The following is a 12,236-nucleotide window of genomic DNA, read 5'->3' on the forward strand; positions in this document are numbered from 1 at the left end:
AATATGATCAACTTACTTGTTGCAGTATCGTAGCATGAGAGACAAAACATTCCCAACGAAAGCATGAACGTAAATTATGCACGAACGTTCACAATTAGAACAAAAACTGACAAAGTCCATTGTCGTCCAATGTGGTCCCAGTGTTGCTGTACTGAGGGAGTGATTCGGGTTGTGCCGGTTGGTTCAAGACCCGAATGGTAGAAGGGAAGTAACTGTTCCTGAACTCGATGGTGAGGGATTTCAGGCTTCTGGTACTGCAGATCTGATAGAAACACAGAAGCGGAAATAAGGAGATTTATTGTTACCGACAGAAATGATGTAAATTTTTTTTTGCTGCAGCGCCACAGCACAAAAGCATAAAATTACCATGAAATACAAAAACAGTAAAGAACACAGCAAAAAAGGTAGTGTTTACAATTTAATGGATCTGGGCGGAGGAGGAGAAGCTGTTTCTGAATCATTAAATGTGGTTCTTCAGGCTTCCGCACCTTCTCCCAGATGGTAATATTGGGAGGAGGGGCAGGTGGGTGTGGGAGAGGGAGGGAAAGGGGGAGGTGCGCGATGGGGTGGGCGGGCAGCGGGAGCGATAGGGAGGGGTTGTGAGGGGGGAATGGAGAAAGGGAGGAGTAGAAGGGGAAATGAGAGAGAGAGAGAAGGGAAAAGGGGAGGTGGCGAGGGCAGTTGGGAACTGGGGAGTGGAGGGGACCCAGTAGGAGGAGTGTGGGGCTGATGGGCAGATGGGTGGAGGAGGGGGAAGAAACAGGGTGATGGGGCTGGGATGGGTGCAGGAGGAACTGGGGAGATCAGGAGGAGAGAGAAAAGGGGCAGAGTGGGAGCAGGATACCTGAAGTTGGAGAATTCACAATCAGAATCAGGTTTATTATCACTGAAATATGTGGTGAAGCTCCTTTTCTTTTAGTGACACCACTAATCCAGCCAATTTACCTCATTCCTCTATGCCTATCCATCGCCATCTGAGATTCCACCAACAACAGTGGTGTCATCGGCGAATTTATCGTGTGCCTTGCCCCGCAGTCATGAATGTAGAGAGAGTAGAGCAGTAGGCTCAGCACGCATTCTTGAGGTGCGCCTGCGGTGATTGACAGCGAGGCGGAGATGTTCATGCAGTCGGGTTGCATACTACCCAGGGGAATGTGAGGCGCTGTTCCTCTCCTTTATGTTGAGCCTCACCCTGGCAGTAGAGGGGGTCGAGTGCACTACTCTGCTCAGTTGCACTATCAGATACTCAAGGAATTTTTAAACCTCGACGTAATTCTGGAAGGAAACTCAAATGTTGCATCTGTTCATGAGGCTGCCCTCTGTGTGCTGAGGCTCATGACCGGACTGCGGTTACTATGTTTGTAACTCAGTGCAGATCAGTCAGTGTTACCTTGGCAACAGAGAAAGTCACGAACCAGATAGAACTGGAAAGCGGAAAAACAAGTTACTTTGAGATTAGTCATGATTTTAAAAATTAACCCTTTCCACTCCGCCATATTTAAAACACAAACTAACATTGTTTACTCTGGAGGGGCGGGGGCGGAGAGGAAGCCAGATAAAGGTTTATAAAATTGAAAGAGCCATTGATCGGGTAGACAGGCGGAAAAAATACCCCGGGGTAGAAATACCTGACAGAAGAGGACACATATTTAGTGTCATAGAGTCATCGAGCAACACAGCACTGATGAAGACCCCTCAGCCCAACCAGTCCGTGTTGACCATGGTGACCTCCCCACCCCCTGCTGGTCTCAATTTCCTGCGTTCTGCCATATCCTTCCAGGCCCCGCCCCTCCATGTATCTGTCCAAGATAGAATGCACAAGGTACTTCCCTTGTCCACTTCCTCTGGCAGCTCATTACACATACTCACTACCCTCTGCATGAAAAGGTCCCTTTTAAATCTTTCCCTCTCACCCTAAATCTAAGCCCCCTAGATTTGGACGCCCCGAATCCTGAAAGGAGACTGTTAATATCGACCTTATCTGTGTCTCTCATAATTTTAAACACTTCAATAAGGTCGCCTACTTTCCCCTACTTTCCGAGGAATAAAGACCTAGCCTGTCCAACCTCTCCCGGTACCTCAGGCCCTCTAGTCCTGGCGACATTCTAGTAAATCTTTTCTGCGCTCACCAGTTTGACCATGACGTTCCTATAACAGGTTGACCAAAACCGTACATAGTGCTCCAAGTTCGGCCTCACCAACCACTGATATAACTGCAACAAAATGTTCCAACCCCAATAGTCAATGCCATGCCTGATAAAGGCCAGCGTGCTAAACGCCTTTTTCATTACACTCCCTAGTGCCCTACCTTTCATAGTATAAGTCATGCGCTGGTTTCACCTTCCAAAGTTCATCACCTCACACGTATCTGTATTGAAATCAATTTACCACACCTCGGCCCACTTCCTGAACTTGTCTTTACACCCTCCCCCCCCACCCCACCCCCGTAGTTGACGAACACCTTCTTCGTTTTCAACAACACCTCTTAGTTTCGAGTCATCCGCAAGCTTACTGATCGATCAAACCTGGTGCATTCGTATCCAAATCATTGATATAAATGACGAACAATAAGGCGACAACGATCCCAACAGTGACCCCCGCGGCACACCACGATTCACAGGCCTCTATTCCTCCACTTCGACCACCATGCTCTGCATCTTATTTCCGAGCCAATTTTGAAACCATTTCACTGGCTCTCCCTATATTCCATGGGACGTAACCTTCCAGACCAGCCTACCATGCTGGACGTTGTCAAAGGCCAAACTAAAGTCCAAATATACAACATACACTGCCCTACCCTCATCTACCTTTCTGGTTACTTCTTCAAAAAAAAAACTCTACAAGGTTCGTGCAGCATAACTTCCCATGCTCAAAGCCACGCTCACTCCTCCGAATCAGACTTTGCCTATCCAAATGCTAGTGGACCCCGTCCCTCAGAATTACGTCCGGAGATTTCCCCACTACCGTTGTCAGGCTGTCCTGTCTCTGGTTTCCTGGCTTGTCTTGGGATTTCCCTTAACCTTAGTTGCCAGATCCAACTCATACCTTCTCTTCGTCGTTCTGATGTGATTAAGGTCGAGATTAGCCGAGATATTTACAGGACTGGAGACTTTGAGTTAGAAAAAGAAACCCGGTCCGCTTGGACTGTTTTCTCTGGAGTGAAGGAAGCCGAGTGGTGACCACATAGAGGTTGATAAAATTACAAGCAGCGTAGATAAGGTGGATGGTCACAGTTTTTTCCCCTGGTTATGGAGTTTAAAACCTCAGTCCTCTTGTTTCAGGTTAGAGCGGAATTATTTAAAGAGGAACTGAAGGGGAAGATGAAGGGGAAGGGTGGCGGGTATATGGAACGAGCTGCAGAGGAGGTGTTAGAGGAGGGTTAATCAATTAAGGTAGAGATAATTAAGTGTCTATTTTCATAAGACATGCCCGTCCCAATTTGCGTATCAGTTCAAGAGTGGGGAAGATGTATTGAAGATTTAGAAAACTCCATTTCGGCCGCATCTGGATTATGGCATTCTATTTTCGTCGCCGCTTCACAGGAAGGATGTGGAGTCTCTAGAGAGGATGCATAAGATGTTTACTAGGAGGCTGCCTAGAATAGAGGGCGGCTGCCATGAGGAAAGATTGTACAAATTTGGGTTGTTTTCTCTGGAGATGCAGAGGCTGAGGAGAGAGCTGATAAAAGTTCATAAGATCATGAGAGGCTGGTCTTTTTCCCAGGGTACAAACATCTGATATTAGAGGGCGTGCATTTCAGGTGAGGGGGAATAATTTGAAAGGCGGTGTGTAGGGCAATTATCTTACATAGTGGTTGGTGCCTGGAATATGCTGCCAAGGGCGGCGGTGAAGGTAAACAGGACAGAGGTGTTTAAGAGTCTCTTCGATAGACACAGGCATGTGCAGGGGATGGAGAACTGTGGACATTGTTCAGTCAAAAGGGTTTGGAGTAGTTCGGCATTGATTAACTAGTTTAATGAGTCTTTGCACAACACGGTGGGCTGAGGGGCGTGTTCCTGTGCCGTACTGGTCTTTGTGCATTGTTCTAATCTACATATTCCCCCAGGGTCACTCCAGTTGAACAATAATTTGATTTTCCATCTTTCATTCCACAGTTGACAACCTGAGCTTTGTCATTTTATACTCCATTTGCCAACTTCTTCCCTCTCATGGAACCTCCCTCTGTCCTATTGCAAGTTCTTTCTTTCCTCCCCACATTTTGATGACACCCCCTTCCCCCCCCCCCCCAAATCATTAGCGAAGATGGCCACATTACCCTCGATCCCTTCCTCTCAACCATTATTGTAGGTTGGTAATAGCTGAGCCCAGCAATGATCCCTGTGGCGTTCACGAGTTACTGATCACTAATCCAGAAATTATCGCGGTAGTTGACGGACTGCCAATCAGGTGTGCTGCCTTGCCCTGGGCGGTGTCGAACTTTGAGGGTTATTGAAGCTGGTCTCCAGGCCGCAGAGAGACAATTCCAGCAGAGTCCTGACTTCTGCTTTGTGGAGGGTGGGAATTGTTTGGGATGTTAGGTGGTGAGTTTCTCACTGTGGGATACCTCACTTGTATCAGCATTATTGATGGGGTGAGTTCAGTTCAGTTTCCAGACAATGTCACCCTCCGGGGTGTGGATGCTGAACAATTTAGTGATAACAATATTACTGTTTATCATCAGTGCGTGTGGCCACTACGTTGGGGATGGTTATTGCCTGAAACGTGCGTGGAGTGAATGTTACTCAGCAATGCTGGTGCCGAAATGATGTCCCAGGGTGGAGTCAATGCTGAGGACACCCAGGCCTGCTCCGTACAGCTTGTATACTCTCAAATTGCCACCACTGGTTCATAGATTCATGAAGTCATACAGCATGGATACATGCCCTTCGGTCCAACTCGTCCACGCTGACCAAGATGCCTGTGTTAGCCAGTCCCATTTTCCCGCTTTCGGGCCAAATCCCTCTAAACCTTACTTATTCATGTACCTACATTTTGAGGAGAACAAACTGAGCTCCTCCAAATGATCCATATAATTTCATAAACATTCGTAAGGTCACCCCTCAGCCTCCAGGGTAAACGGTTCTAGTCTATCCATTCTCTCCTTATAGGTCAAGTTCTCCAGTCCAGACAACGTTGCTGTGGATCATTTCTTCACCCTTACCAGCTTAATCACAACCAGAACTACACACAATACTCCAAGTGTGGCCTGACCACCGTCCTGTACAATCGTGCATGGTGCCCTGACTCTTGCACTCAGTACCGCGAGCTATGAAGGGAAACGTGCCTTTCACCACCTTCACCACCCTGTCCAGTTCTATCACCAATGTCAGGCATCCATGTAGAATCACAGAAACATAGAAAAAACTACAGCACAATTCAGGCCCAACGGCCCACAAAGCTGTGCCGAACATGCCCCTACCCTAGAAATTACTAGGCTTACCCATAGCCCTCTATTTTACTCAGCTACATTTACCTATCCAACAGTCCCTTAAAAGACCCTATCCTATCCGCCTCCACCACCGTTTCCGGCAGCCCATTCCACGCACTCACCACGCTCTGGGTAAAAAAACTTACCCCTGACATCTCCTCTATACCTACTGCCCAGCACCTTAAACCTGTGTCCTCTTGTGGCCACCAATTCAGCCCTGGGGAAAAGCCACTGACTATCTACCCTATCAATACCTCTCATCATCGTATACACCTCTATCAGGTCCCCCTCATCCTCCATCGCTCCAAGGAGAAAAGTCAGAGTTCCCTCAACCTACTTTCATAAGGCATGCTCCGCATTCCAGGCAGCATCCTAGTAAATCTCCTATGTACCCTTTCGGTGGCTTCTACCTCCTTCCTGTAGTGCGGCGACCAGAACTGAACACAGTAGTCCAAGTGGGGTCTGACCAGGGACCTATATAGCTGCAGGATAGAGCATACACAATGATGGCAGGGCCGAGGGGAGTGTGAATGAACAGCGGTACCCTGGAGTACAGTGTTATATCCCGATGTAACCTCCCTACCTGCATCATTCACACTTGTCGGAGTTAACTTCCATCAGTCACTCCCTTGTCAACGTTACCATTTGATCGACACCCTGTTACAATCTCGTGCAGCCATTTTCGCTGTCCGCGCTACCACCAATTTAGATGTCATTTGCAAACCTGCCAATCATGCCACCATCCTTCTATGCGGAATCATTCATGTATTTGATGGATTTTAATGGACCAGGGTGTCGACTGTTCATCCCCATTGCTCCCCTAATATGTGTGGGGGAGATGTGCCGGGTGTGGCTAGTGCAAAGTGGCCAAATGATTCATTTTGCTTTACTATGAAATCATTTGGATAAACACACATTTAAGGATTTATCTGGACGAAAAAGGAAACTTGGATGGTAACTTCGGTCGTGCGTTCTTTAACTGCCCACAAACGGGACGACTGGAACAGACATATCTCCAGTAATGTTTCTATTTTACTGATGTGCTTCTGCGGATAAGACGCTGTACGATATTCTGTAAATCCGCAACTGACTGTGTATTTACAGTTCACGAAGGCTGAGAGATAGGGCAAAAGCGAACATTGAAACCGCTGCTCAGCAGTTAGAAAGGACCTGTTCTGCATTCAACCTTGTCAAAATGAAACTCAGGCATGTGATGAATTAGTTGCTTCTGTTTTCAGTTAGTTTTACACAGAGACCACCTCCATTTGGTGAGCTGCTGAACATTTGAGGATCTCCAAAGCGTTTTGCAGTCAATTAATAGTTTTTTGCTGATCGAAGCGCAAAGAAGTGCATATGCTGGAAATCAGAAAAAGTAAAAAAAAACAAAGTATTGGAAACGGTCAGCAAGTCGGGCAGCATCTCCGGAGAGTCCCAGCTTTGATGAAGAACTTGATGACAGTGTCGTTGGTTGCATTTTTAGTTTTCAGTATTTTCATGTTTCATTTTGCATGATATACTTCTTGTCATTTGCAGAAAACAGGACAGACAACTGTGCCCAGCAAATTATAAAACATGCTAGAACAGTGCAGCACAGGAACAGGTCTTTCTGTCCATCATATCTGCTGCAATATTACCGAATACCATCTGCCTGCATATGGTCCTCATCCCCTTATTCCATGCCTGTTCATGCCTCCGTCTAAATGCCTCTTCAACGTCTGCACAGCAATCTGATATTTACCAAAGAAGTTCACTCCCCGTGAATGTGTAAAGAAAAAAAAAGATGTGTTGATATTCTAAGGCACGTCAATATTGAAGAGGTGATGTTGGGTGTGTACAGAGACATTAATGTGGATAATTCCTGATGCCATGATGGAATCTATCAACGGATACTGAGGAAGGAGTGAGCGGAGATCGCTGGGGCCGTGAGATAGATCATTGTACGCACTTAGCAACAGGAGACGTCCGAGAAGACCAGAGAATGTTATTTGTTGTGTTTAAGGTCAACGGGGAATATCCAGAAAATTATAGGCCAGTAAAACTTGCATCAGTGGTCCGCACATTATTGGCGAATAATCTTTCAGACAGGATATATCCGCGTTTTGATGAAGAGTGGATTTATTATGATTCATCTATCCTGTTTTTGCCTTTAATACTTCTCATAGGTCTCCCCTCAGACTCTGACGTTCTGGAGAAAACACCCAGTTTGTCAAACCTCTCCGTATAGCTGATACTCACTAATCCAAGCTTTATGTGGGTGGATGCTGCCTCTCAAATACGATAGTGTATTTTTGGTGGGAGTGTCGAGGATGAAAGATGAGGGTAGGGCAGTGGATCTTGGCTACGTGGTCCTGAGTAAAGTATTTGACAGTCCCACATGGGAGGCTGATCAAGTCACATAGGATCCACGGTGACTTGGGAGGAGGGGTATAAAATCGGCTTGGTCATAGAGGGCAGTTGTGGTCGGGAGGTATTTATCGGACTGGAGGTCTGTGATCGGTCGTGTACAGCTAGGATCAGTGCTGGGAAAACTGTTGAAAACAACATTTAATTATTTGGATGGAAATATTGGTGATTTCACCAGTAAGTTTTCTTTTGACACAAAATGTGGACAACGAGGGGGATTTTAAAGGATATATATCAGTTGGAAATATGGGTGAAGAAATGGCAGATGGAGATTAATCCAGACAAGTGCGACGTGATGCACTTTGAGAGGCCAAATGCAAGAGGAATGTGTACATTAAATGGCAGGACCTTGTGAGCATTGATTCACAGAGGTATCTTTGGGTGCAAATCCACAGCTCTCTAAAAGTGGCAACCCAAGAGGATGGGGTGGTGAAAGAGGCGTATGACATGTCTGGCTTCTTCGATCGGAGTATTGAGCAAAAATGTTGCTCAGTCCGATTGCAGCTGGAGAAAACATTTGTTTGGCGACATTTGGTTTATTGTGTGATGTTCTGGTCGCCCTACGAGAGGGGTTAGAGAGGGTGCAGAAGGGGTTCACCAGGACTTTGCCTCGATTAGAGAGTACTAGAGGGTATGAGCTAAAAGGAGAAGTTGGACAATCTTCAAGTGTTTACTCTGTAGCACCGGATACTGAGGAGAAATTTGACACGTTCCTAAACTAATGAGGGGCCTTGATCGGTTAGATGGTCTTTTTCTACAGGGAAGAAATATAAAAATATTGGAAGGCCTCGGTTTCAGGTGAGAGGGGAAAGGTTCAAATGAGATTTGCGGGACAAGTTTCTACTACACAGAGAATGGTGTGCGCCTGGAGCGCACTGCCGGGGATGTGGAAGTACATCGTAGAGTGGGGTTTGAGAGGCATTTAGACAGACACGTGAAAAAAGAATGCAAGGATACGGACCTTGTGCATGAAGATGGGGTTAATGTAAATTGGCATCATGGTCGGTACAGATATCATAGGTCGAATAGCTTGCTCCTGTACTATTGTGTGTTCTGCAGTATGACGAGCACTAATCCACACCATCTTACAATTGCGGCCTAACCAACGACCTGTATATCCGTAACGTGACATCCCAATTCCCCTGCTCAGCGCCCAGGATTGGAGTGCATTGGCAATGAGAGGTTGGACACACTTGGACTGTTTTCCCTGGAGTGTCGGTGACTGAGGGGGGGAGGGGGGACCTGCCAGAAGTGTATAACATTATAAGAGGCACAGATTCATGGAGATGTACAGAACAGAAGCAGGGCCTTTTGCCTTTCTCATCCATCCTGACCAAGATCCCTATCGACACTAAACACATTTATTTGCATTTTGCCCGTAACCCTCCGAACGTTTCTTATACATGTACTTGTGTAAATGTCTAACAAGTGTTGTTATTTTACCCACCACTATCACCTCCTCTGCTTGTTCCATGTACTCAGCACTGTGAGGGAGATCTTCCCTTTCAGATTCCCTGTAATTCTTCCCCCCCCCCCCCCCCCCCGCTCCCTCAGCTTAAATAACTGCCCTCTGGTTTTAGGATCCCTAACCCAGGGAACATGACGTTGACCATCCAACTTACCTATGCTCCCCATGAAGGAAAACTGTTTCAGCTTATTGAGTTTCTCCTTTATAACGGAAGCTTTCCAGCCCAGTAAACAGCATGGTGAATCTCCACCTCAATCACATCCTTCCGATAGTGCGCCGAGCAGAACTGCGCACAGTAGCCCAAGTCTGGCATAGCCATTGATTTGTACCACTGTAACATTATGTCCCAAATCCTTAACTCAAATTAAGGGAGACTTTGATATAGATGGAGAGGCAGTGTCCTTTTCCCCATGCGGGGAATGTTAAATACGGGCGGGTATAGCTATAAGGTGAGAGGTGGGGAAGTTTACCAGCGATGTGAGGACAGATTTTGTTTGCACAGATAGGGGTAGGTTCATGGAATGTGCTGCCAGGAGAGGTGGGAGAAGCAGATGCACCAGCGAAATTTAAGATGGATTTAAGCAGACGAACAGGCAGATTTCGGAGGGATTTGAATCACGAGTAGGGAGGTGGGTTCAGCTCGATTGGCATGGTGGTCGGCAGGGAAAATGTGGGCTGAAGGGCCTGTTCCTGTGTAGTAGTATTCAGTGCATGCAAAGGGAAAGTAGCTTTTATAAATCTGAATGTGATTTTGATTAAATCAATGTGTTTGTATGCTTCATGTTTATATCTTTGCACTGTCCTTCTGCTGCAGAACAAGTTTCACGACACTTCAGTCAGTGATAATAAGCCCCATTCTGATTCTCCTTAATTTTTTATTTGGGATTTTCAGGATCTGAAGTCCCACAGCTCCAGGTTCGGGATCAGCAACTTCCCTTCAACCATCCGCTTCGTGAAATAACCTGCACGACCCTGAGCACCACCTCAGGTCAGCAACACTGCAACCACTTGCACGACAATGGACTTTGTCAGTTTTTGCCCTAATTGTGATCTTTCTTGCGTAAGTTATGTTTTCCTTCTGAATGTTGAGCCTCTCATGCTATGTGCCTGTGATGCTGCTGCAAGTAAGTTTATCCTTGCACCGTACACACTTGTACTTGTGCATATGACAATAAACACCACTTGGACTAAGCTTTTACTTCGATCCACGGACGAGTCAGAGGCGCATGCGCACACCGTCCTTCCTCTGTTGCACTGCGAAGTCTCTTCGTCATTTGTTTTTTGTTGCTGACTTCAGTTGAAGGGATTCGGCGACCGATCGTCTGCGGGACAGGAGAGAGCGCGGCTCCGGCTCCCAATCTGGGAGTCGGGAGAGGGAGGGGCCTCTGCCTTGGGCTCTCAGGACGACGTTCCCCATGGTGAGTGTTTCCGGACACATTAATGGAAGGAGCAGGGATAAGTTAGCTGGAGCCAATATGGTGACGCTGGAAGAAAATGCTGATCAAGGGTGGGCTGAAGAGAGTTTAGGTTGAACTCAACGAAAACTATTTGCTTGCAACTTCAGTCCGGGCTGGACATGGACCTGGGTCCCTGGGGCCGCGGTCCGAACTGACGGAAGCTGTGAGATGGGGAGGGGCAGTCGGGGCCAGACGAATAAGTCAGTCATTAGCCTTCCGCCACCACGCTCTCTCTCCTTTACGTGACTTCACTAACGGGCTGCTGGACTCCCGCGGAAGCGGGTAAACAGAATGTCCGTGAGCTCCTATTGGTGCACGGAGATGCCAATCAAAAAGCTGGACTAATAGTGTGAGAGGACTAACCGAGACCTGTCTCCCTCCCGTCCAGACTCCCGGTCAAATGTCGGGCGATTTTATTTCCATTTCCCTTCAGCAAGTGTCAGCGCCGTCGCTGTCCCAGTTGCCCGACGATAGGGGAATCCGCTTCATGCGTCCGGAGTCCATGGGTTGTCTGATTTCTGAGGAAGGATGAGACGGCTCAGCCCTCCCGGAGGAAGGATCCCCGTGGCCCCGGAACCTCCTGGTGTCATTACGGAGCCCCTTTCACTGCCCCCGGCGCTGTGGGTCATGTACAGACGCCAGATGTGGGGGAAACTCAGGCAGGGCTCTCCCTCCCTCCCTCACAGGGGCGTGTGGGGGAAGCTCTTCCTCATCGTGGGTTTGGTGGTGTTCACTCACCAAGTGGGAGTGGGGAAGATCCAGGAGGTAGGGAGCTCCGTGTGAGTGCGGGAGCTAGGTGGGTAGATTCGGGCTTGGTGCTTTGGTCGGATGGAGGGATTGCTGGAGAGAAGGGGCTTGGGGAAAAGGGGAGCTATGGTGAGGGTGGTTTTGTAGGGGCGAGGAACGGAGGGAGACCTATAAGAAGGAGAGGGCGGAGGAACACCGAGGAGAGTGAGGGAGGGAGGGACAAACAGTGAGAAGAAAGGAGAGCAGCCTTGGTAGACCTTCTGCCTCCTGGTTCCCGGACATCATGTTCCACCGGCAGTTTCGACACATTCCTCCTCCAGGCGCCGCGGTCTCAAACTCTCCGTCAGGGGAGGAATGCATCTGGGTGGTGGGGCAATGTCTGATGGATGGGGCCAGATGTATGTGGTCGGGCTAATTACCTCATCCTGTGCGGATGGGCTTATGTGATGAACTCGGTGTAAACCAGGTCTGCAGATTCGGATCTGAAATCTATGTTGTGGAGGTGAGAAGTTGTGGGATATCAGTGGGTGGGCTAGGATGTCGTTCCTTTCAGGAACTGCACTGTAGGACGGAGTTCACATTAAATAACAATCTTGTCGGAATGGTCCTGCTGGAATCCTGGGCGTTGTGAATCAACCTCCCAATAACAACAGGCCGGTCAGAAAGAAACACCCTTGGTCCGTCTGTAGATAGTTAAGGAAACGTCTGTCGATAATTAAAGAGCCGAGGATCG

At 47.8% G+C, this 12,236-nt stretch overlaps 1 protein-coding gene across 2 annotated transcripts in view; it reads left to right on the top strand.

Moving 5' to 3' along the window:
• Window positions 1–12,236, top strand: part of LOC127566681 (NACHT, LRR and PYD domains-containing protein 14-like) — a 31,167-nt gene that overhangs the window by 177 nt on the left and 18,754 nt on the right. For both annotated transcript variants that reach the window (XM_052009226.1, XM_052009227.1), the window contains exon 2: window positions 10,192–10,717. The gene's annotated coding sequence lies outside the window, so the exon portion shown is untranslated. The remainder of the gene's footprint in view (window positions 1–10,191; window positions 10,718–12,236) is intronic.

Source organism: Pristis pectinata, chromosome 44, assembly GCF_009764475.1.
Source record: "Pristis pectinata isolate sPriPec2 chromosome 44, sPriPec2.1.pri, whole genome shotgun sequence".
Taxonomy (NCBI): Eukaryota; Metazoa; Chordata; class Chondrichthyes; order Rhinopristiformes; family Pristidae; genus Pristis; species Pristis pectinata.